General features: G+C 47.8%; 1 protein-coding gene across 3 annotated transcripts in view; it reads right to left on the minus strand.

Annotated features, from left to right (window-relative positions):
• Positions 1 to 23,682, minus strand: part of ARHGEF2 (Rho/Rac guanine nucleotide exchange factor 2) — an 88,045-nt gene extending 64,363 nt beyond the window's left edge. The window contains exon 1 of one of the 3 annotated variants that reach the window (XM_044274277.1): positions 23,553 to 23,682. The gene's annotated coding sequence lies outside the window, so the exon portion shown is untranslated. Of the gene's footprint in view, positions 1 to 2,013; positions 2,085 to 11,732; positions 11,844 to 23,552 lie in introns of those variants that run through there. The other 2 variants (XM_044274279.1, XM_044274278.1) reach the window with 2 other exon arrangements.
• Between the last annotated feature and the right edge of the window lie 4,084 nt (positions 23,683 to 27,766).

A 27,766-nucleotide genomic window follows, 5' to 3' on the forward strand; every position in this document is an offset into this window, starting at 1 on the left:
TACTACAGTTTGTCACCATTTTTAAGCACCCTGCTTGCTGTCAGTAAATGGAGACTCACTGTTTACATCTGACCAGACTGACTGAGGGTTTGTTACTTTTGTATAATCCTCTCCATAGTTTGTTACAGTGTGTCAGTGCAGGTAATGTATCAGCCCTGACTCGAGGATGGCCTACACTGGAGACAGTTGCAGCAAACCCTCAGCTGTGAGATGTACATAGAACAGATTGTCAAGCTATGGAGTTAAAAGGTTTTATTCACTGCTGGCAAGCAGAGATGTGGCAAGTTACAGAACCAGACATCCCCTGCAGCCCCTCCTCGGCTTTACCTCTCCATGGCGTATGTCCAGTGCCGCCAGTAACTGGTGCGACCCGTCCTCATGACAAGAGCTGCCGGAACGTGAGAACAAAACACACGCTAATCCCTGTCTGTCCCTCCCATGTCTGCTCGCTGCAGGCGTGCCACTCCGTGTCCGCCATCCCTGCTGTACCGCCGGCACCCCGAGTGTAGGAGCCAACTGTGACAACACAGGGGTCACCCATAATACCAGCCCTGTCCCACGTCACAGCGCCACCGCCCGTCAGGATTATTCACCATGTAGGACCGGATAGGGTATGAGAACCAAATGTATGCAGGTAGGTTACTATACCGACACAGTGTAAATAATACCACCACACACTAAACAATACCACTATATAATGTGTATAATACCACCACGCAGTGCCTAAAAACGGCCGACGTATGATGATTTATAGAACCACTGTACGATATGAATAGCACCACCGTATAGGTATATATAATACCACCAATGTATAGAATACCGCACATTGTAGAGTATGTAATGTAAATACCACCACACATTGTAATTAATCTATAAAATACGACCGTTGTAAATCATCCCACACAATATACTGTATGATAAAATGTAAATAATACCACTATATAATGTGTATAATACCACCAGTGCATATAATACACCATACAGTGCCCCAGGAATAAAATACAATAAAAATAATACCACCGTGCAATGTATATACTACCGTACAATATAAATGCCACCATGCAATGTTTATACTACCGTACAATATAAATACCAGCATACAATGTATATACTACCGTACAATATAAATAATACTACCGTACAGTATTAATACCACCATACAATGTACATAGCACTATATAGGAAATACTATTCTGTATATAATGCCACCATACAATATAAATAACACATTACAGTGCATATACCGTCATACAATGCCCAAATAATGCCACCGGGTCTGTAAACAGCACACTGATATTACCATACAATGCCAACATTACCACCACCATATAATGTCCAGACACTACCCTGCCACAATGACACCAGCATACGGTAACCGCTGCCACATCCCACTTACATAATGCGACTAGAGACCACTAATACCGCCACACAGTGTCAAAATAATACCTCCATCCAGTCTCAGGCCTCTTGCACACGGCCGTTGTGGTTCCGTTACGTGCATTGGGCACCGCAACACTTCTACTTTCTTGTGGAACGGAAGCGCGGATCGGAAGCATTACTTAGTGCTTCCATGGGGTTCCGTTCCATGCTTCGGCACCGCATCTCCGGATTTGCGGACCCATTCAAGTGAATAGGTCCGCATCCATGATACGAAATGCCCCGTGTATTGCGGAACCGCCGTATGTGGCCCGCAATACGGCCACGGGAGCACAACGGTGGTGTGCAAGAGGCCTAACCCTGGACACTAACAGAGCTGAGGGGTGCGGGCCCTGCAGTCAGCCCAGAGGGTGCACATATCCTGCCCGGTGGCATCAGCGTGTACCTACCTTCTGTCAGCACCTGTATGAGACCGCCACTCCCCATGTAAACATGATGTCACCCAGTAGAGTGCCAGCTCTTCTACTCATATTGTTACATGACCCTCCTCCACTCGAGTAACCACTACACACATCACTGAAGCCGTGCTGTGGCCCCTGGCAATGCTGGGACCTGTAGTTCTCCATCTGTACTTACCCTGTGAGCAGTAACACTATGCCGGGCCCCATACCCTGCACATCGCTCCAGCGTCTCCTCTTACACCGCAGGTAACTGCACGCTTCCTGATCACCTGGGATATTGTACCTGCAGCCCCGCCCCCCCTGACAACAAGACGCCTGACTGGCTGCACCGACAACCCCCCAGACTGTAATAACCGGCCCACCGGAGCGGAAGAGGGAGGCAGCTGTATCTAATCCAGTCCTGTGTGATACTGACTGCTGAGCTGTGTATCTAATCCTATCCTGTGTGATACTGTCTGCTGAGCTGTGTATCTAATCCTATCCTGTGTGATACTGACTGCTGAGCTGTGTATCTAATCCTATCCTGTGTGATACTGTCTGCTGAGCTGTGTATCTAATCCTATCCTGTGTGATACTGTCTGCTGAGCTGTGTATCTAATCCTGTCCTGTGTGATACTGACTGCTGGGCTGTGTATCTAATCCAGTCCTGTGTGATACTGTCTGCTGGGCTGTGTATCTAATCCAGTCCTGTGTGATACTGTCTGCTGGGCTGTGTATCTAATCCAGTCCTGTGTGATACTGTCTGCTGAGCTGTGTATCTAATCCTGTCCTGTGTGATACTGTCTGCTGAGCGGTGTATCTAATCCTGTCCTGTGTGATACTGTCTGCTGGGCTGTGTATCTAATCCTATCCTGTGTGATACTGCCTGCTGAGCTGTGTATCTAATCCTATCCTGTGTGATACTGTCTGCTGCGCTGTGTATCTAATCCTTTATCCTGTGTGATACTGTCTGCTGAGCTGTGTATCTAATCCTGTCCTGTGTAATACTGTCTGCTGAGCTGTGTATCTAATCCTGTCCTGTGTGATACTGTCTGCTGAGCTGTGTATCTAATCTTATCCTGTGTGATACTGACTGCTGAGCTGTGTATCTAATCCAGTCCTGTGTGATACTGTCTGCTGAGCTGTGTATCTAATCCTGTCCTGTGTGATACTGTCTGCTGGGCTGTGTATCTAATCCTATCCTGTGTGGTACTGACTGCTGAGCTGTGTATATAATCCTGTCCTGTGTGATACTGACTGCTGAGCTGTGTATCTAATCCTATTCTGTGTGATACTGTCTGCTGAGCTGTGTATCTAATCCTATCCTGTGTGATACTGTCTGCTGAGCAGTGTATCTAATCCTATCCTGTGTGATACTGTCTGCTGAGCTGTGTATCTAATCCTATCCTGTGTGATACTGACTGCTGAGCTGTGTATCTAATCCTATCCTGTGTGATACTGTCTGCTGAGCAGTGTATCTAATCCTATCCTGTGTGATACTGTCTGCTGAGCTGTGTATCTAATCCTATCCTGTGTGATACTGACTGCTGAGCTGTGTATCTAATCCTATCCTGTGTGATACTGACTGCTGAGCTGTGTATCTAATCCTATCCTGTGTGATACTGTCTGCTGAGCTGTGTATCTAATCCTGTCCTGTGTGATACTGTCTGCTGAGCTGTGTATCTAATCCTGTCCTGTGTGATACTGTCTGCTGAGCTGTGTATCTAATCCTGTCCTGTGTGATACTGTCTGCTGAGCTGTGTATCTAATCCTGTCCTGTGTGATACTGTCTGCTGAGCTGTGTATCTAATCCTATCCTGTGTGATACAGTCTGCTGTGTTGTGTATCTAATCCTGTCATGTGTGATACTGACTGCTGAGCTGTGTATCTAATCCTCTCATGTGGGACACAGTCTTATGGACGCACACAGCACTACATCCCCCATCATGTCACTCAGCATTATTACCAGGAGATACTTCCCCCGATTCCGCGGTCAGCGATCTCTGTATTTCCTGCTCAGTGATTACACAGCAGATAACCTGCTCTAGACTGCGAGCCCCTCAGTACAGTGTTCACAGCAACACTGCGCCACCTGCTGGTCAGACATGCAGCTGCACGACAAGTGCACAGGAGGGATGATGGGACCACACGTGGTAAGATTAGATACACGGCTCAGCAGACAGTATCACACAGGATAGGATTAGATACACAGCTCAGCAGACAGTATCACACAGGATAGGATTAGATACACAGCTCAGCAGTCAGTATCACACATGATAGGATTAGATACACAGCTCTGCAGTCAGTATCACACAGGATAGGATTAGATACACAGCTCAGCAGGCAGTATCACACAGGATAGGATTAGATACACAGCTCAGCAGACAGTATCACACAGGATAGGATTAGATACACAGCTCAGCAGACAGTATCACACAGGATAGGATTAGATACACAGCTCAGCAGACAGTATCACACAGGACAGGATTAGATACACAGCTCAGCAGACAGTATCACACAGGACAGGATTAGATACACAGCTCAGCAGACAGTATCACACAGGATAGGATAAGGCTACTTTCACACTAGCGTTCGGGCGGATCCGTTCTGAACGGATCCGCCCATAATAATGCAGACGGAGGCTCCGTTCAGAACGGATCCGTCTGCATTATATTAGCTAAAAAAAGCTAAGTGTGAAAATAGCCTCGGACGGATCCGTCCAGACTTTCAATGTAAAGTCAATGGGGGACGGATCCGCTTGAAGATTGAGCCACATTGTGGCATCTTCAAACGGATCCGTCCCCATTGACTTACATTGTAAGTCTGGACGGATCCGCACGCCTCCGCACGGCCAGGCGGACACCCGAACGCTGCAAGCAGCGTTCAGCTGTCCGCCTGTCCGTGCGGAGGCGAGCGGAGCGGAGGCTGAACGCCGCCAGACTGATGCAGTCTGAGCGGATCCGCCTCCATTCAGACTGCATCAGGGCTGGACGGCTGCGTTCGGGTCCGCTCGTGAGCTCCTTCAAACGGAGCTCACGAACGGAAACCCGAACGCTAGTGTGAAAGCAGCCTTAGATACACAGCTCAGCAGACTGTATCACACAGGATAGAATTAGATACACAGCTCTGCAGACAGTATCACACAGGATAGGATTAGATACACAGCTCAGCAGACAGTATCACACAGGATAGGATTAGATACACAGCTCAGCAGACAGTATCACACAGGATAGGATTAGATACACAGCTCAGCAGACAGTATCACACAGGACAGGATTAGATACACAGCTCAGCAGACAGTATCACACAGGACAGGATTAGATACACAGCTCAGCAGGCAGTATCACACAGGATAGGATTAGATACACAGCTCAGCAGATAGTATCACACGGGATAGGATTAGATACACAGCTCAGCAGACAGTATCACACAGGACAGGATTAGATACACAGCTCAGCAGACAGTATCACACAGGACAGGATTAGATACACAGCTCAGCAGGCAGTATCACACAGGATAGGATTAGATACACAGCTCAGCAGATAGTATCACACGGGATAGGATTAGATACACAGCTCAGCAGACAGTATCACACAGGATAGGATTAGATACACAGCTCAGCAGTCAGTATCACACAGGATAGGATTAGATACACAGCTCAGCAGACAGTATCACACATGACAGGATTAGATACACAGCTCAGTAGACAGTATCACACAGGACAGGATTAGATACACAGCTCAGCAGACAGTATCACACAGGATAGGATTAGATACACAGCTCAGCAGACAGTATCACACAGGACAGGATGAGATACACGGCTCAGCAGTCAGTATCACACAGGGCAGGATTAGATACACAGCTCAGCAGACAGTATCACACAGGACAGGATGAGATACACGGCTCAGCTTTTCTCCAGGGCTCCCTCTAGTGTTCATCCGCTCCCCTTGCAGCAGGAGGGTCAGTAAGATGATAAAACCCTGGATTAACCCCGTCACGCCCTGTCCATCATTAGGAGCTGATATTACAGCTGAACTATTCATTGTGCAAACACTTGTGGCTGAGAGCGCAGGACGAGGCTGTGAGATGATGGGGGCTGTAGTGATCGGCGATCTGGAGGGATGGTCTCCTCTCACACACTATTCTTTTTGCCCTCGACATGTGTAATTTGGGGGGAGACTCGGGAGGACCCCTTATGCATGATACTTGGTCATCTCATCTGAAATGAGGGCGATGATGTCTCCGGCTGCAGGTCCTGGAGGGGCCGTTCATCCAGGGCGGTATCCTGAAGTGAGGAAAATCGGCTTCTACCTCACAGGGGTTTTTGCCTTCTTCTGGATCAACTTGCAGGATAACCAGACGATTTTATCAGCCTTAGGCCTCATGCACACGACCGTGCCGTTTTTTTGCGGGGCCGTGGAACGGAGCCACAGATGCGGACCCAAACAACGGCCGTGTGCATGAGGCCTTATATACTATGTTATATATATGTAATATGCATGTCTGACCCCTACTCCTCCCTCCCTGGTTATATTATAAGTCAATTCATATGTGATACTGTCTTCTAAACCAGTGTATCTAAGCCTGACATGTGACAACATCTGCTGAGTTGTGTATCTAATCCTGTCATTGTGTGTCTAGTTCTACAATATACTGTATACAGTGTCAGCCTGTGACATCACACAGAATATATAAAGCAGCAAGAAAACACTAAAACTATACTGCACCTATACCGGCTGTACATATATAGTTATATACAGGAGATGCCCAGGTTATACCGGCTGTACATATATAATTATATACAGGAGATGCCCAGGTTATACCGGCTGTCCATATATAATTATATACAGGAGATGCCCAGGTTATACCAGCTGTACATATATAATTATATACAGGAGATGCCCAGGTTATACCAGCATGGCCAATATCACTATATACAAGAAGATGTATAACTTATACCGGCTGTACATATCTAATTATATACAGGAGATGCCCAGGTTATACCAGCATGCTCCATATCACTATATACAAGAAGATGTATAACTTATACCAGCTGTACATATATAATTATATACAGGAGATGCCCAGGTTATACCAGCTGTACATATATAGTTATATACAGGAGATGCCCAGGTTATACCAGCATGCTCCATATCACTATATACAGGAGATGCCCAGGTTATACCAGCATGCTCCATATCACTATATACAAGAAGATGTATAACTTATACCAGCTGTACATATATAGTTATATACAGGAGATGCCCAGGTTATACCAGCATGCTCCATATCACTGTATACAAGAAGATGTATAACTTATACCAGCTGTACATATATAATTATATACAGGAGATGCCCAGGTTATACCAGCTGTACATATATAGTTATATACAGGAGATGCCCAGGTTATACCAGCATGCTCCATATCACTATATACAGGAGATGCCCAGGTTATACCAGCATGCTCCATATCACTATATACAAGAAGATGTATAACTTATACCAGCTGTACATATAGTTATATACAGGAGATGCCCAGGTTATACCAGCATGCTCCATATCACTGTATACAAGAAGATGTATAACTTATACCAGCTGTACATATATAATTATATACAGGAGATGCCCAGGTTATACCAGCTGTACATATATAGTTATATACAGGAGATGCCCAGGTTATACCAGCTGTACATATATAATTATATACAGGAGATGCCCAGGTTATACCAGCTGTACATATATAATTATATACAGGAGATGCCCAGGTTATACCAGCATGCTCCATATCACTATATACAAGAAGATGTATAACTTATACCAGCTGTACATATATAGTTATATACAGGAGATACCCAGGTTATACCAGCATGCTCCATATCACTATATACAAGAAGATGTATAACTTATACCAGCTGTACATATATAGTTATATACAGGAGATACCCAGGTTATACCAGCATGCTCCATATCACTATATACAAGAAGATGTATAACTTATACCAGCTGTACATATATAGTTATATACAGGAGATACCCAGGTTATACCAGCATGCTCCATATCACTATATACAAGAAGATGTATAACTTATACCAGCTGTACATATATAGTTATATACAGGAGATACCCAGGCTATACCAGCATGCTCCATATCACTATATACAAGAAGATGTATAACTTATTCCAGCTGTACATATATAGTTATATACAGGAGATACCCAGGTTATACCAGCTGTACATATATAATTATATACAGGAGATACCCAGGTTATACCAGCTGTACATATATAATTATATACAGGAGATGCCCAGGTTATACCAGCTGTACATATATAATAATATACAGGAGATACCCAGGTTATACCAGCATGCTCCATATCACTATATACAAGAAGATGTATAACTTATACCAGCTGTACATATATAGTTATATACAGGAGATACCCAGTTTATACCAGCATGCTCCATATCACTATATACAAGAAGATGTATAACTTATACCAGCTGTACATATATAATTATAAACAGGAGATACCCAGGTTATACCGGCTGTACCTATATAATTATATACAGGAGATGCCCAGGTTATACCGGCTGTACCTATATAATTATATACAGGAGATGCCCAGGTTATACCGGCTGTACATATATAATTATATACAGGAGATGCCCAGGTTATACCGGCTGTACCTATATAATTATATACAGGAGATGCCCAGGTTATACCAGCTGTACATATATAATTATATACAGGAGATGCCCAGGTTATACCGGCTGTACATATATAATTATATACAGGAGATGCCCAGGTTATACCGGCTGTACATATATAATTATATACAGGAGATGCCCAGGTTATACCAGCTGTACATATATAATTATATACAGGAGATGCCCAGGTTATACCGGCTGTACATATATAATTATATACAGGAGATGCCCAGGTTATACCGGCTGTACATATATAATTATATACAGGAGATGCCCAGGTTATACCAGCATGCTCCATATCACTATATACAAGATGTATAACTTATACCAGCTGTACATATATAATTATATACAGGAGATGCCCAGGTTATACCAGCATGGTCCACATCACTATATACAAGAAGATGTATAACTTATACCAGCTGTACATATATAATTATATACAGGAGATGCCCAGGTTATACCAGCATGGTCCATATCACTATTTACAAGAAGATGTATAACTTATACCAGCTGTACATATATAATTATATACAGGAGATGCCCAGGTTATACCAGCTGCACATATATAATTATATACAGGAGATACCCAGGTTATACCAGCATGCTCCATATCACTATATACAGGAGATGCCCAGGTTATACCAGCTGTACATATATAGTTATATACAGGGGATGCCCAGGTTATACCAGCATGGTCCATATCACTATTTACAAAAAGATGTATAACTTATACCAGCTGTACATATATAATTATATACAGGAGATACCCAGGTTATACCAGCATGCTCCATATCACTATATACAAGAAGATGTATAACTTATACCAGCTGTACATATATCACTATATACAGGAGATGCCCAGGTTATACCAGCTGTACATATATAGTTATATACAGGAGATGCCCAGGTTATACCAGCTGTACATATATCACTATATACAGGAGATGCCCATGTTATACCAGCTGTACATATATAATTATATACAGGAGATGCCCAGGTTATACCAGCATGCTCCATATCACTATATACAAGAAGATGGACAACTTATACCAGCTGTACATATATAATTATATACAGGAGATGCCCGGTTTATACCAGCTGTACATATATAGTTATATTCAGGAGATGCCCGGGTTATACCGGCTGTACCTATATAGTTATATACAGGAGATGCCCAGGTTATACCGGCATGCTCCATATCACTATATACAGGAAGATGTATAACTTATACCAGCTGTACATATATAATTATATACAGGAGATGCCCAGGTTATACCAGCTGTACATATATAATTATATACAGGAGATGCCCGGGTTATACCAGCATGCTCCATATCACTATATACAAGAAGATGTATAACTTATACCAGCTGTACAAATATAATTATATACAGGAGATGCCCAGGTTATACCGCCTGTACATATATAGTTATATTCAGGAGATGCCCAGGTTATACCGGCTGTACATATATAGTTATATTCAGGAGATGCCCAGGTTATACCAGCATGCTCCATATCACTATATACAAGAAGATGTATAACTTATACCAGCTGTACATATATAATTATATACAGGAGATGCCCAGGTTATACCAGCATGCTCCATATCACTATATACAAGAAGATGTATAACTTATACCGGCTGTACATATATAATTATATACAGGAGGTACCCAGGTTATACCGGCTGTACCTATATAGTTATATACAGAAGATGCCCAGGTTATACCAGCTGTACATATATAATTATATACAGAAGATGCCCAGGTTATACCAGCATGCTCCATATCACTATATACAAGAAGATGTATAACTTATACCAGCTGTACATATATAATTATATACAGGAGATGCCCAGGTTATACCAGCTGTACATATATAATTATATACAGGAGATACCCAGGTTATACCAGCTGTACATGTATAATTATATACAGGAGATGCCCAGGTTATACCAGCTGTACATATATAATTATATACAGGAGATGCCCAGGTTATACCAGCTGTACATATATAGTTATATACAGGAGATGCCCAGGTTATACCAGCTGTACATATATAATTATATACAGGAGATGCCCAGGTTATACCAGCTGTACATATATAGTTATATACAGGAGATGCCCAGGTTATACCAGCTGTACATATATAATTATATACAGGAGATACCCGGGTTATACCAGCTGTACATATATAATTACATACAGGAGATACCCAGGCTATACCAGCTGTACATATATAGTTATATACAGGAGATGCCCAGGTTATACCGGCTGTACATATATAGTTATATACAGGAGATACCCAGGTTATACCAGCTGTACATATATAGTTATATACAGGAGATGCCCAGGTTATACCGGCTGTACATATATAGTTATATACAGGAGATACCCAGGTTATACCAGCTGTACATATATAATTATATACAGGAGATGCCCAGGTTATACCGGCTGTACATATATAGTTATATACAGGAGATGCCCAGGTTATACCGGCTGTACATATATAATTATATACAGGAGATACCCGGGTTATACCAGCTGTACATATATAATTATATACAGGAGATGCCCAGGTTATACCGGCTGTACATATATAGTTATATACAGGAGATGCCCAGGTTATACCGGCTGTACATGTATAATTATATACAGGAGATGCCCAGGTTATACCAGCTGTACATATATAGTTATATACAGGAGATACCCGGGTTATACCGGCTGTACATATATAGTTATATACAGGAGATGCCCAGGTTATACCGGCTGTACATATATAGTTATATACAGGAGATGCCCAGGTTATACCGGCATGCTCCATATCACTATATACTGTTAGTCTCTTCCTTTCTGTAGTTTGGATGATGTTTTCTGCACGGATGTAGAAGTGAATTAATTGCTATGATTATAGACATGGGGGGGGGCCCTCCTCTCTCCCGTCTCCGGACACAGCTGGTCGGGGCGGTTCCGTTTCAGTGTGAGACCCAGTGAGGAGAGCGGAGCTGATATCAGGGTGAGGTGACGCCGTCCTCTTAGTGAATGGAATGTAAACAGCAGATCCCAGCCAGGGGCCCGGCATGTGTGTCCTGTATCAGCCCCACATAGGCGACCCTCAGAGCACCCAGAATATTCTGTTACTGCAGACCATCTCACCCTGACAGATACACAGTGATATATCCTGCAGATTATTGCACCACTGACCTCACTAGACTTCTGCAGAACATCGCTCTGCTGATAAATTCCTCCTCTTGATTAACCACATGAAACGTGGCAGGTCTCTTCAGGGGACGTGTCCTCGGTTTGTACCCCTCTCCACCCCGCACGCTCCAGGTCTGAAGTCACAATATGGCGGCTGTAAATTACCTGTAAATATTTCAGGATTGTGACATCAAACGCTGTGGTGGCCGCGGGAGTGTTGGGTCATTGGGATAATTGGCCTCGTGTGATATTTTGGGTGGAGGATCCTCGCAGACGTCAGCCTAAAACAGCGCTAATTCCTGTCTTTGAAATGTAGAAGTTGAGCTCAGAGCGGAGGCCGTGACAGGACTTGTCAGAGAGGAGGCGGCACAGCCCGTCCGGAGTAATGTATACCACCTGATACTACAGGAGCATCTATTACTGCTGACAACCTGCCTAAGAGGTAGTCACAGCCCCGCCCCCTGCTGATGACATCACTGGTATAATGACATGTGATCCACACACCTGATACTACAGTAACATCTATTACTGCTGACAACCTGCCTGTATATCCTGTCTGAGAGGTTGTCACAGCCCCGCCCCCTGCTGATGACATCACTGATATAATGGCAATAGTTATCGTGAAGAGATCATGATGATAGGATTAGATACACAGCTCAGCAGTCAGTATCACACAGGATGGGATTAGATACACAGCTCAGCAGACAGTATCACACAGGACAGGATTAGATACACAGCTCTGCAGACAGTATCACACAGGATAGGATTAGATACACAGCTCAGCAGACAGTATCACACAGGATAGGATTAGATACACAGCTCTGCAGACAGTATCACACAGGATAGGATTAGATACACAGCTCTGCAGACAGTATCACACAGGATAGGATTAGATACACAGCTCAGCAGTCAGTATCACACAGGATGGGATTAGATACACAGCTCAGCAGACAGTTTCACACAGGACAGGATTAGATACACAGCTCAGCAGACAGTATCACACAGGATAGGATTAGATACACAGCTCAGCAGACAGTATCACACAGGAGAGGATTAGATACATAGCTCAGCAGACAGTATCACACAGGATAGGATTAGATACACAGCTCAGCAGTCAGTATCACACAGGATGGGATTAGATACACAGCTCAGCAGACAGTTTCACACAGGACAGGATTAGATACACAGCTCAGCAGACAGTATCACACAGGATAGGATTAGATACACAGCTCAGCAGACAGTATCACACAGGATAGGATTAGATACACAGCTCAGCAGACAGTATCACACATGACAGTATTAGATACGTGGCTCAGCAGTCAGTATCACACATGATAGTATTAGATACGTGGCTCGGCAGTCAGGATCACATGTTAGGTACAGCCGCACACATGACAGTATTAGATACGTGGCTCGGCAGTCAGGATCACACACGATAGTATTAGATACGTGGCTCGGCAGTCAGGATCACACATGACAGTATTAGATACGTGGCTCGGCAGTCAGTATCACATGTTAGGTACAGCCGCACACATGACAGTATTAGATACGTGGCTCGGCAGTCAGGATCACACACGATAGTATTAGATACGTGGCTCGGCAGTCAGGATCACACACGATAGTATTAGATACGTGGCTCTGCAGTCAGTATCACACATGACAGTATTAGATACGTGGCTCTGCAGTCAGGATCACACATGACAGTATTAGATACGTGGCTCGGCAGTCAGGATCACACACGATAGTATTAGATACGTGGCTCGGCAGTCAGGATCACACATGACAGTATTAGATACGTGGCTCTGCAGTCAGGATCACACATGACAGTATTAGATACGTGGCTCTGCAGTCAGGATCACACATGACAGTATTAGATACGTGGCTCGGCAGTCAGGATCACACACGATAGTATTAGATACGTGGCTCGGCAGTCAGGATCACACATGACAGTATTAGATACGTGGCTCTGCAGTCAGGATCACACATGACAGTATTAGATACGTGGCTCTGCAGTCAGGATCACACATGACAGTATTAGATACGTGGCTCGGCAGTCAGGATCACACACGATAGTATTAGATACGTGGCTCGGCAGTCAGGATCACATGTTAGGTACAGCCGCACTCATGGTAGTATTAGATACGTGGCTCTGCAGTCAGGATCACACATGACAGTATTAGATACGTGGCTCGCAGTCAGGATCACACACGATAGTATTAGATACGTGGCTCTGCAGTCAGGATCACACATGACAGTATTAGATACGTGGCTCTGCAGTCAGGATCACACATGACAGTATTAGATACGTGGCTCGGCAGTCAGGATCACACATGACAGTATTAGATACGTGGCTCGGCAGTCAGGATCACACACGATAGTATTAGATACGTGGCTCGGCAGTCAGGATCACACATGACAGTATTAGATACGTGGCTCGGCAGTCAGGATCACACATGACAGTATTAGATACGTGGCTCGGCAGTCAGGATCACACATGACAGTATTAGATACGTGGCTCGGCAGTCAGGATCACACACGATAGTATTAGATGCGTGGCTCGGCAGTCAGGATCACATGTTAGGTACAGCCGCACTCATGGTAGTATTAGATACGTGGCTCGGCAGTCAGGATCACACATGACAGTATTAGATACGTGGCTCGGCAGTCAGGATCACATGTTAGGTACAGCCGCCCCTGGCAGCGGTTCCTGTTGTGTACACGGTGTTGGTTACCATGGTGACTTCCCTCCCTGTTATCAGCTGCTTCCTGGCGGCCCCCGGGATTCCTCCACTTCTCCTCCTTCCTGACTGTCTCCATCAGGCCTCCTCCTCACGGTTTTCCTTTCCCTCCCAGTTCCTCATGTATTTCATGGTCCTGAGTACTTATTAAAGGGCCGGCACACCATTGTCCCCTCACTGAATTGGCTGTTTTATTGGGACCTTATGTCTGTAGGGACCACCGCCCACACCTCGTTCAGGTCCAGTGTAGGACGCTGGTCACCAGAGGGTTAATGATGGCAGCCATTGTCTGCCCTGGAGGAAGCGGCCATGAATCTGGGGTCAGGACACCTCGCCGACCTCACGTGAGGTGTCCAGGAAGTGTTATCATGTGCACATTACCCTGGAGCATCCGGCCCGGAGCGGGGATGAGCTCATGGAGAAGACGGGAAATAGTCCTGGGAATCTCGGCCCCTCCATGTTCTCAGCCCCGGGGCTCCGCTCCCTTTAGGGGCCACCATTGCAGTGCCCGCAAGGGTTGTCAGCTCCTCCGACACCTCGCCTTTCTCCGACCCTGAGCTGGGCGTCTACATTACTATACAGTGTTCTCCCCTCCATATGCCCTGGCTGTGTGTCAGTCTTAACTGCAGTTATCAGTCAGTTATTACTGAGCTCTCAGGGTTTTTTCACCCATCTTGTACAGTGCTGCAGCCCTCTTTGTGTCAGTCTTCACTGCAGTCCTTGCATTTTGTTGCTTTCCACAGAACCCAACATCTCTGCCATATATACCGGTATTTGCATTTGTCGCCCCCAGCTTAATGGCTGCAGTGACTGTAGTATGGACATTACACGGGGGGTATATAGACTGTAAGCTCTGTGGGTCAGTGCCGGGTCACCATTTACAGGTGAGCAGGTGACAAGATGGCGTCGCTCCGGCTGCCCGTTATGTCATGTGACCTGATGTGGTAGAGAAACCGCCAAATGTAATCGTACTCACGACCATGCCAAAACTTTACCAGCAGTGGATGGGTTAATAGTGAGCGTCCACCTCCCAGAATCCTCTGCTCCCGCACTGATGACATCACGTCCTCTTAAGGACAATTATCCCGTCTGCTCATTTACTAATTGGCCCATTAGTCGGGTCAGAAATGACTAAATCTTCTTAAAGGGACGCTAATCCCCAAATTCTTCTCTCGTTTATTTCTCACAAATCCGGCAAATTTCACAAATCTGAGGGGGATGGGACGTCGCCTGCACCACACTCTGCAGACGTCACTACCTTATATCCCAGCTTTCCAGGACTCCGGAAAGGCAAGTCCCAACGTCTCCGCAGAACTAGAGCTACTCGTCCTTCAGTATCTGAGGAAAGCCGAGTGGTGGCGGCCATAGTGAAAGTTCTGTGCGGTATCACACAGGATGGGATTAGATACACAGCTCAGCAGTCAGTATCACCCATGATAGGGTTAGATACACAGCTCAGCAGTCAGTATCACACAGGAGAGGATTAGATACACAGCTCAGCAGACAGTATCACACAGGACAGGATTAGATACACGGCTCAGCAGGCAGTATCACACAGGATAGGATTAGATACACAGCTCAGCAGACAGTATCACACAGGATGGGATTAGATACACAGCTCAGCAGTCAGTATCACACAGGATGGGATTAGATACACAGCTCAGCAGACAGTATCACACAGGATAGGATTAGATACACAGCTCAGCAGTCAGTATCACACAGGATGGGATTAGATACACAGCTCAGCAGACAGTATCACACAGGATAGGATTAGATACACAGCTCAGCAGGCAGTATCACACAGGATAGGATTAGATACACAGCTCAGCAGACAGTATCACACAGGATAGGATTAGATACACAGCTCAGCAGACAGTATCACACAGGATAGGATTAGATACACAGCTCAGCAGACAGTATCACACAGGATAGGATTAGATACACGGCTCAGCAGACAGTATCACACAGGATAGGATTAGATACACAGCTCAGCAGTCAGTATCACACAGGATAGGATTAGATACACAGCTCAGCAGGCAGTATCACACAGGATAGGATTAGATACACAGCTCAGCCGGCAGTATCACACAGGATAGGATTAGATACGCAGCTCAGCAGACAGTATCACACAGGATGGGATTAGATACACAGCTCAGCAGACAGTATCACACAGGATAGGATTAGATACACAGCTCAGCAGTCAGTATCACACAGGATAGGATTAGATACACAGCTCAGCAGGCAGTATCACACAGGATAGGATTAGATACACAGCTCAGCAGGCAGTATCACACAGGATAGGATTAGATACGCAGCTCAGCAGACAGTATCACACAGGATGGGATTAGATACACAGCTCAGCAGACAGTATCACACAGGATAGGATTAGATACACAGCTCAGCAGGCAGTATCACACAGGATAGGATTAGATACGCAGCTCAGCAGACTATCACAGGATAGGATTAGATACACAGCTCAGCAGGCAGTATCACACAGGATAGGATTAGATACACAGCTCAGCAGTCAGTATCACACAGGATAGGATTAGATACACAGCTCAGCAGACAGTATCACACAGGATAGGCTTAGATACACGGCTCAGCCGTCAGTATCACACAGGATAGGATTAGATACACAGCTCAGCAGACAGTATCACACAGGATAGGATTAGATACATAGCTCAGCAGACAGTATCACAGAGGATAGGATTAGATACATAGCTTAGCAGGCAGTATCACACAGGATAGGATTAGATACACAGCTCTGCAGGCAGTATCACACAGGATAGGATTAGATACACAGCTCAGCAGACAGTATCACACAGGATAGGATTAGATACACAGCTCAGCAGACAGTATCACACAGGATAGGATTAGACACACAGCTCAGCAGACAGTATCACACAGGATAGGATTAGATACACAGCTCAGCAGGCAGTATCACACAGGATAGGATTAGATACAAAGCTCAGCAGACAGTATCACACAGGATAGGATTAGATACAAAGCTCAGCAGACAGTATCACACAGGATAGGATTAGATACACAGCTCAGCAGACAGTATCACACAGGACAGGATTAGATACACAGCTCAGCAGACAGTATCACACACCATAGGATTGGATACACAGCAGACAGTATTGTGATTAGATACACAGCTCAGCAGACCGTACCACACATTAGATACAGCTGACCGCCCTGTTGCGTTGGTTACCATGGTGATTTCCCTCGCTGTATCAGGAGACCCGAGCGGTCGCAGTTACTGGGGTCTTACTTAATGTCACCCAGCTTTCCCATCATCAGATAACCATAGCCGAGAACTGTCAGACCAGGATGAAATTTTTAGCCTGTTCTCCATAGACCTCAATGAAACAGTGCCACCTGGTGGCCAATATGTAATGAAAAATCCTCCTCACATGAGGGTTTAATTGTCTCCTTCGTCCAGGCAGACGGTGACCGTACAGGAGCAGCAGACTTTATGGCAGCGGTGCCGACTCCGCTTATCAGGTCATATTGACAAGGGCCCTCAGCCCTGCGCTCTTGGAGCCACTTATGAGTCAAGTGCCGCACACCCAGAGCGCAAACACTGGAGTCTTGGCCCCATAGTTATCAGTCCTGACACCGGTCTGTACAGGAGACCACTGCATCGCACCCCTCCCCCGCCTCACACACTATTACAGGCCCCCACATCCTGCACTTGAATTGCATGTTGTATGTTCCCGTGTCCGTCCGCTCGGCTGCCCCTCTAATCTGAGATCCATAGCAACCGGGAGATAGCAGTGATCTTGGATCATGTGCAGGGCGTGTTACCTATGAATCAGCTCGTGTACAGACCACGTCTCCAGCACGGGGGAAGCCAGGGAATCCATAATGAGAGTCCACAGGCCCAAAATGCGTCATGCTTAACATTCCCAGGGATTGTCCAGGACTGTGTAAATAAGTGCATGGAAGAAGTATGGTGTCAGGGACAAGAAAATCCTTCGCAGACCCAAGTTCTGGCTTAGGGACCCTCACCTATCAAAGAAAGTTACCTCGTTGCCCATAGCAACCAATCACTCCTTTAGAGTAGAGGATTCTGATTGGTTCCTGGGGGCTACAGCACGACCTGTTCACAGTGCAGCGACTGTTCTCAGCCCCGGCCTCTCTGTGCAGCAGCCCCCAGACTGCAGCCACTGTTCTCAGCCCCGGCCTCTCTGTGTAGCAGCCCCCAGACTGCAGCGACTGTTCTCAGCCCCGGCCTCTCTGTGCAGCAGCCCCCAGATTGCAGCGACTGTTCTCAGCCCCAGCCTCTCAGTGCAGCAGCCCCCAGACTGCAGCGACTGTTCTCAGCCCCGGCCTCTCTGTGCAGCAGCCCCCAGACTGCAGCGACTGTTCTCAGCCCCGGCCTCTCTGTGCAGCAGCCCCCAGACTGCAGCGACTGTTCTCAGCCCCGGCCTCTCTGTGCAGCAGCCCCCAGACTGCAGTGACTGTTCTCAGCCCGGCCTCTCTGTGCAGCAGCCCCCAGACTGCAGCGACTGTTCTCAGCCCCGGCCTCTCTGTGCAGCAGCCCCCAGACTGCAGTGACTGTTCTCAGCCCGGCCTCTCTGTGCAGCAGCCCCCAGACTGCAGTGACTGTTCTCAGCCCGGCGTCTCTCTGCAGCAGCCCCCAGACTGCAGTGACTGTTCTCAGCCCCGGCCTCTCTATGCAGCATCCCGCAGAGTGCAGCGACTGTTCTCAGCCCGGCCTCTCTATGCAGCAGCCCCCAGACTGCAGCGACTGTTCTCAGCCCCGGCCTCTCTGTGCAGCAGCCCCCAGACTGCAGTGACTGTTCTCAGCCCGGCCTCTCTGTGCAGCAGCCCCCAGACTGCAGTGACTGTTCTCAGCCCGGCCTCTCTGTGCAGCAGCCCCCAGACTGCAGTGACTGTTCTCAGCCCCGGCCTCTCTGTGCAGCATCCCGCAGAGTGCAGCGACTGTTCTCAGCCCGGCCTCTCTGTGCAGCAGCCCCCAGACTGCAGTGACTGTTCTCAGCCCGGCCTCTCTGTGCAGCAGCCCCCAGACTGCAGTGACTGTTCTCAACCCGGCCTCTCTGTGCAGCATCCCCCAGACTGCAGTGACTGTTCTCAGCCCCGGCCTCTCTATGCAGCATCCCGCAGAGTGCAGCGACTGTTCTCAGCCCCGGCCTCTCTATGCAGCATCCTGCAGAGTGCAGCGACTGTTCTCAGCCCCGGCCTCTCTGTGCAGCAGCCCCCAGACTGCAGTGACTGTTCTCAGCCCCGGCCTCTCTGTGCAGCAGCCCCCAGACTGCAGCGACTGTTCTCAGCTTCGGCCTCTCTATGCAGCAGCCCCCAGACTGCAGCAACTGTTCTCAGCCCCGGCCTCTCTGTGCAGCAGCCCCCAGACTGCAGTGACTGTTCTCAGCCCGGCCTCTCTGTGCAGCAGCCCCCAGACTGCAGCGACTGTTCTCAGCCCCGGCCTCTCTATGCAGCAGCCCCCAGACTGCAGCGACTGTTCTCAGCCCCGGCCTCTCTGTGCAGCAGCCCCCAGACTGCAGTGACTGTTCTCAGCCCGGCCTCTCTGTGCAGCAGCCCCCAGACTGCAGTGACTGTTCTCAGCCCGGCCTCTCTGTGCAGCAGCTACCAGACTGCAGCGACTGTTCTCAGCCCCGGCCTCTCTATGCAGCATCCCGCAGAGTGCAGCGACTGTTCTCAGCCCGGCCTCTCTATGCAGCAGCCCCCAGACTGCAGCGACTGTTCTCAGCCCGGCCTCTCTGTGCAGCAGCCCCCAGACTGCAGTGACTGTTCTCAGCCCGGCCTCTCTATGCAGCAGCCCCCAGACTGCAGCGACTGTTCTCAGCCCGGCCTCTCTGTGCAGCAGCCCCCAGACTGCAGTGACTGTTCTCAGCCCGGCCTCTCTATGCAGCAGCCCCCAGACTGCAGCGACTGTTCTCAGCCCGGCCTCTCTGTGCAGCAGCCCCCAGACTGCAGGGACAATGATTATAATACTGAGGGGCTTGGCTGCACTGCGCCACTAATGAATGTAATTAACCCCGTAATACAAATATAGACTGCGGGTGCCAGCCATATCGCACAGCCGGCACTCGGCCTCAATGACAGGGATCCCACTGATTCATGCCAATTAACCCCTCCGTTGCCGCATTTGAGGGGTAAATTGCCTCAGTTCGCAGGATTGCCGCTTCCTGTTATTGAGACCGGGTGCCGGGTATGTGACACGGCCGTCACCCGCAGTCTATATTTGTATTGAGGGTAATTCTCATTGGTGACGCCACAGCCCCTCCCCTCCTCCTCACTATTACCTTCTCATTGGTGACGCAGAGGCCACAGCCCCTCCCCCTCCTCCTCACTATTACCTTCTCATTGGTGACGCAGAGGCTACAGCCCCTCCCCTCCTCCTCACTATTACCTTCTCATTGGTGACGCAGAGGCTACAGCCCCTCCCCTCCTCCTCACTATTACCTTCTCATTGGTGACGCAGAGGCTACAGCCCCTCCCCTCCTCCTCACTATTACCTTCTCATTGGTGAAGCAGAGGCTACAGCCCCTCCCCTCCTCCTCACTATTACCTTCTCATTGGTGACGCAGAGGCTACAGCCCCTCCCCTCCTCCTCACTATTACCTTCTCATTGATGACACAGCGACCACAGCCCCTCCCCTCCCCCTCACTATTACCTTCTCATTGGTGGTGCAGCGGCCACAGCCCCTCCCCTCCTCCTCACTTTTACCTTCTCATCGGTGGCACCGCAGCGGCAGCCGGATGACAGTGGGGGGTCTCCCCTTCTCCACTGTGCCGGCTGTAATGTGACGTGTGTCTGCCCCTATGACGTCACTAAAATACAGCGGTAATTAAGAAATGTCGATATCGCCGGTTCTTAATACCGCGGTATATCGTTAATAACAGTTATTGCCCAACCCTAGTGAACCTCATGAATTCTGATTACTTGCTGGAGGCTATAGTTAAATTTTGTGCTGTTTTCAGCTGTTCAGCCCAAAATGCGTGGTACCTGCATGAATTCTGATTGGTTGCTAGAACGCCACTTCACTGCTTCACTTGAACTGCCAGGCCTCAAACGCGTGGTACCTGCATGAATTCTGACTGGTTGGTTTGTGCATTTTTTGGAGATCGTGGAGCCTGTCTGATAGATTTACGTGCACACATATTGAACACCGCGCTGCGACTAATCTCTGAGCTATTTCCTGTGTAAACCGCCATGGCGAGACCCATAAAACAATACGACCGGCGAGGACGACGTACGAGGATGAGTCTGTGGTTTATAATCCATGTGTAACACATGGCCGTCACTCCGTAGATGTCACAGGGTTAAGAAAACACGGCTGCCTCCTTACTGATGCAGCGCCACACCTGTCCATGAGATACAGCTGCATTCACTGTCCTGCATGCTCCAGAGCTGAAATCTCCCAGCATTCACTGCTTATACTTTGGTGATGTATACACCGGGCTGTGTACAAGTCTTCTAGGAGCTCAGCTTCAATGTTAGCGCGAGTGTGACGGCTTGCTGACGGTTTCCACTAATAACCGGTAGAATCGTAACTGCAGCTTGGGATGTGATTGGAGTAAAAAACGTGATGCAGTGAATGGGTTTCCAGGATTAGGAAAAAACATGGCTGCTTTCTTCTAAAAAGAGCGCCACACCCATCTACAGGTCTTGAAATGCGCCAGTGTATCCTATAGGGGGTGATGTTGTCTAGGCGCTAACTTGGATGCACTATTGATTTCTCTGATCAGACGTCATCACACTGATGCTGGAGTTTCCCTTTAAGAGACCTGTTGTCTCCCATTGGCTGAAGAGGTGACAACCCTCATCCTCCGCCTGCTGTCTTTGGAGGTTGATACAAAGTGGATTTCTCAGCAGAGGGCGACACTGAGCGCAGAGGAAGCCCCTCCCACAACAGAGAGAGGCCAAGATCTGTGCTCAGCCGTGAGGGATGACGGGAGGGAGATTCACCGATGAAATAAAGGGATTTTTAAAAACTTTTATATAGAATTTATTTTCTGTGTGACCCAGAGAGGATCCCTGCACCCGTCACAGGAATCTCAGCAGAAGTGGAGCTGCCCTTTAAGGAAGTCTTTTAAGAGCACAAAATAGTCTGAACGTTGGGAGTTGTAGTGGCCCAGTGTCCATGTCACCCTCTTCTGTGTGCCTGTGACCCGTAACGCCTGTGACTAAATGGCATTACATGGGAAAACAGGGTAAACAATGGGCGCAGCGTCAGCAGAGCAAACACCGCGCAGGAGACGCTTTCTAACAATCCCGCCACCTCTGGTTACTGATCACCCGTCACTTAAATGGCCAGCTCATATTACTGTAACACCTGTGACAAGGCAAACACAGGCCGACCCGGTGCAACCTGTCACCCAGCTCCCACTAATCCCTCGGTCACCCCATGAACCCTGCCGAGGCTAGCAACGTGTCCCCCACAACCGTGACGTTCCCAGACTCCAATCATGCCGCCATATATACGAGTATGGTGGTCCGGGTGATTGGACCATTGCATTGACGGATCCCCATGATCTGGTCAGCCTGGGGCAGTCACTTGGCACCCTGATGCCATGGGTGCCACCATCTGACGGTTTAACTTCATGATCTGTCAATTCAAGAAGTTTAAGCCTGGGCCTACGTGCTAGCTACGAGTGGGCAACAAATTGGGACTACAAGTCCCAGCATTGTCTTCCAGCTAGTACTACTAGAGCGACAGCTGTACACCCCCACCCATTCCTTATTACTACACATGTGCCATTCTGGGAAAGCTGGGTGACAACCCCTGTGCAGGCTACTCTGACAGTCACCCAGCTTTCCCAGGAGCCGATATAACAGCTAAATACACTCTACAGCAATGTGGGGCGATTTTCTGTCATTTAAAGGGGACATGCATCCTTGGCCACAGAACTTACTATCTAGACATCCACCTGTTTCTCTGTCTCATCAAGTATCTCCACTCGCTATTGTGGAGAGCTATCAACCAGTCTATACAATCTAACCCCAAGAGCTCACACTCTACAGTCACTGCCTTTTCTTCCTATTTATCGGCAGTAGGATTTGATAGAAGAGCTGACACTTCTATGGACTTACCCCCTAGGATGTATCGGACGCCTCCAGTTCTATCCCAAGTCCTGCGGGACAGGTGTCTGATGGGAGTCGGGATCCTCCTGTCAGCGTGGATCGAGGCTGATGGTTCCCAGTCTATATTCCCAGCAGCGGCTTCGGTCGCTCCCAGTAATGTGTTTGCTGGAAGGACTGGACTCCAGTTCTCCTCCCTCTACCCCTCCCTCTACCCCTCCCTCCAGCTTAATCTCTCCCCCTCCTCCTCAGGACGGAGTCAGCGCAGCTTTGATTCTCTCTGTGTCCCAGGAGCAGCAGAGCTGACAGTCATGTTTGGGAGGGACAGTCGCTGAAAGGGCAATTCCTGCAGAGAGAAAACCAGCGACGTCTCTTAGCCTCAAGTGTTAAGGCCACTGACAGACAAATTATTTTTGCATCCTTTATGCAGTTTATTTCATGAATTTTTCCCCTTTTTGCCCCACTCGGGGGCGTCACTATCGTCTGACCATGCTTTCTTATCCTTAGTCCCTGGCCACCATGGCCCTCCATTGCTGATGACAACCAATTGCCCTCTTGTTGGGAGTCGCTCCCCTCCTGCTAACTGCCTAGATCAGGCATCCTCAAACTGCGGCCCTCCAACTGTTGCAAAACTACAACTCCTAGCATGCCCGAACAGCCTACAGGTATCAGCCTACAGCAGGGCATTGTGGGAGTTGTAGTTTTACAACAGCTCTAGAGCCGCAGTTTGAGGATACCTTAGATCAGGCATGTCCAAACTGCGGCCCTCCAGCTGTTGCAAAACTACAACTCCCAGCATGCCTGGATAGCTTACAGCTATTAGGGCATGCTGGGAGTTGTAGTTTTGCAACAGCTGGAGGGCCGCAGTTTGGACATGCCTGCCTTAGATGTTGAGGTCACTATTGACTGTGGTATCTAGGGGGTTAAATGGCCAGGATCGGACTTGTCAGCAATGGGCTGTCCCGCAATCACCGCGATGTCACTACATCATGTAGGCCTAATACAAGCCCATCCATAATCAAGGGTGCATGTCTTGGAGGCTGAAAGGGGTGTCCTATTTGGCTGCAGCTCTCTTCATATCACAGCTCAGGGGGCATGTCCTTTCTGTTGCAGCTGGTGGCAGTTGAGAGATGGAACTGAGCATGTGCCTCCACCTCAGTGAGGTGGACAGAGAAATTAGAAAAAGAACAAATAGCGGGTGACGCTATACATTTTATTGAATAGTTCAGTGGCTATAGAAAATTTTAATTACCGTACATGCAATTCCAAAAGTATTCAGATCCAGGTACTGACATGAAGATTGTAGAATATTATGTTTGTGGTACAACCCCTTTAAGGGGTTAATATTTACTTAGGTAGCAGTAATACCCAATCGATAATTTTGTCTGGTATCGACCTCGATACTAGGCTTTGCTATTGCGCAGTCTAGTATTAGAGAACATGGAGCGCGCTGCTGTCAGCACAGGGGAGAAGGAAGCAGTCTAGTATCAGAGAACATGGAGCGCTCTGCTGTCAGCACAGGGGAGAAGGAAGCAGTCTAGTATCAGAGAACATGGAGCGCGCTGCTGTCAGCACAGGGGAGAAGGAAGCAGTCTAGTATCAGAGAACATGGAGCGCGCTGCTGTCAGCACAGGGGAGAAGGAAGCAGTCTAGTATCAGAGAACATGGAGCGCGCTGCTGTCAGCACAGGGGAGAAGGAAGCAGTCTAGTATCAGAGAACATGGAGCGCGCTGCTGTCAGCACAGGGGAGAAGGAAGCAGTCTAGTATCAGAGAACATGGAGCGCGCTGCTGTCAGCACAGGGGAGAAGGAAGCAGTCTAGTATCAGAGAACATGGAGCGCTCTGCTGTCAGCACAGGGGAGAAGGAAGCAGTCTAGTATCAGAGAACATGGAGCGCGCTGCTGTCAGCACAGGGGAGAAGGAAGCAGTCTAGTATCAGAGAACATGGAGCGCTCTGCTGTCAGCACAGGGGAGAAGGAAGCAGTCTAGTATCAGAGAACATGGAGCGCGCTGCTGTCAGCACAGGGGAGAAGGAAGCAGTCTAGTATCAGAGAACATGGAGCGCTCTGCTGTCAGCACAGGGGAGAAGGAAGCAGTCTAGTATCAGAGAACATGGAGCGCTCTGCTGTCAGCACAGGGGAGAAGGAAGCAGTCTAGTATCAGAGAACATGGAGCGCTCTGCTGTCAGCACAGGGGAGAAGGAAGCAGTCTAGTATCAGAGAACATGGAGCGCTCTGCTGTCAGCACAGGGGAGAAGGAAGCAGTCTAGTATCAGAGAACATGGAGCGCTCTGCTGTCAGCACAGGGGAGAAGGAAGCAGTCTAGTATCAGAGAACATGGAGCGCTCTGCTGTCAGCACAGGGGAGAAGGAAGCAGTCTAGTATCAGAGAACATGGAGCGCTCTGCTGTCAGCACAGGGGAGAAGGAAGCAGTCTATTATCAGAGAACATGGAGCGCTCTGCTGTCAGCACAGGGGAGAAGGAAGCAGTCTAGTATCAGAGAACATGGAGCGCGCTGCTGTCAGCACAGGGGAGAAGGAAGCAGTCTAGTATCAGAGAACATGGAGCGCTCTGCTGTCAGCACAGGGGAGAAGGAAGCAGTCTAGTATCAGAGAACATGGAGCGCGCTGCTGTCAGCACAGGGGAGAAGGAAGCAGTCTAGTATCAGAGAACATGGAGCGCGCTGCTGTCAGCACAGGGGAGAAGGAAGCAGTCTAGTATCAGAGAACATGAAGGAAGAAGTCTAGTATCAGAGAACATGAAGGAAGAAGGGAGAAGGAAGCAGTCTCTCCCTCCCCCTGTGCCACTGCCACCAATGAGGAGAGAGGGGGGCGGGTACACTGTGCCACCAATGAAAGTAAGGTGGGTGCTGGTGGGGAGCGGCAATTAGCAGCAGTTAACCCCTCAGGCGCCGCACCCACCTCCTGTATTAAATGTTAATTATCATTGGTGGCGCAGTGCTCCCCCCATCCCCCAGTATTAAGATCATTGGTGGCAGTGGCCACAGGGTCCTCTCCCCTCCTTCTCATTGGTGGTAATGTGGCAGTTGTGATCGGAGCCCCAACAGTGTAATCCTGGGGCTCCGATCAGTTACCATGGCAGCCAGGACGCTACAGAAGCCGTCCATGGTAACCTCCCTGCTGCTGTGTTCAGTATGCCCAGGGCAGCAGGGAGAGTGCGACGTCCTAATCACCCTAATACAGCTCTGTGTGGGTGAATAGGACGAGGGATGAAAAGATCAGAGGTTCTGGCAACTAAGGGGGAAATTGTTATTTAATATTGTAAAAAAAAAAAAAAAAAAAAAAAAAATTATTAAGTATAAATCACCCCCTTTCCTAATTTTACATATAAAATATATAAAACAATAAATAAATTAAATATCACATATCGCCACGTCTGAAAAGTCCAAACTATTAAAATATTTTTAAAAAGTCCTATGCGGTGAACACCATAACAGAATTTGCTTTTTTTAGTCACCTTGTCCCCCAAAAAATAGGATAGGACTGTTCTATTATGGCCGGACGTTCCATAAAATGCGGAATGCTCGCTGCTTTTTTGGGCGTTTTATTTTTTTCGTGTGGTATCAAATACCACACTACTTTATGGTATCGAAACCAAATCAAAATTGTGCCCAAAGCCACAGAGGAAGGCATCAGCACATGGTACAGACTTAGCATTGGGACCCTGGAATTGCCTTATTGGATCATGTTCTGTCTATATGTCAGTCTTTACTGTAATTCTGGAATTATTTTCATCAGTCACAAAGCTCAGGATAGAAAGATACATGGGAGGTGAGCCCGATATCAGAGCCCGTCAGCAGGTGTCTCAGCGCCACCTGGTGGTGACATGTGTAGCAGCAGCGATCTCTCCTGGAGACAGACTTTGTGCTCCAGTTTCAAGATCTCTGCTTCTCATCAGTGAGTGGAAGAACTCTTAATTTTATGCAGAGGCTGAAACATTGTCCTGCTCGCACGGCTGATGTTTGTTACAGTGTGTCAGGGCATTTACCTGTTTTCTTGGATTCTCATATGGATGGCCTATATTCAGGATAGGCGATGTCCGATGGTTGGATCCTCCCAATTATCAGAGCCAGGAGTTACATAATCACAGCACGGTCAGCCATAGCCGGGGGTCTGGCCCTTTAAGAGGTCTAACAGTATGACCTCTGTGGGCTCCTGTGCACACACAGCACATTGTCTTCCTTCTATAGGGCAGCAGTTTTATCTC

This window comes from Bufo gargarizans, unplaced genomic scaffold (genome assembly GCF_014858855.1).
Source record: "Bufo gargarizans isolate SCDJY-AF-19 unplaced genomic scaffold, ASM1485885v1 original_scaffold_1624_pilon, whole genome shotgun sequence".
Classification (NCBI taxonomy): domain Eukaryota; kingdom Metazoa; phylum Chordata; class Amphibia; order Anura; family Bufonidae; genus Bufo; species Bufo gargarizans.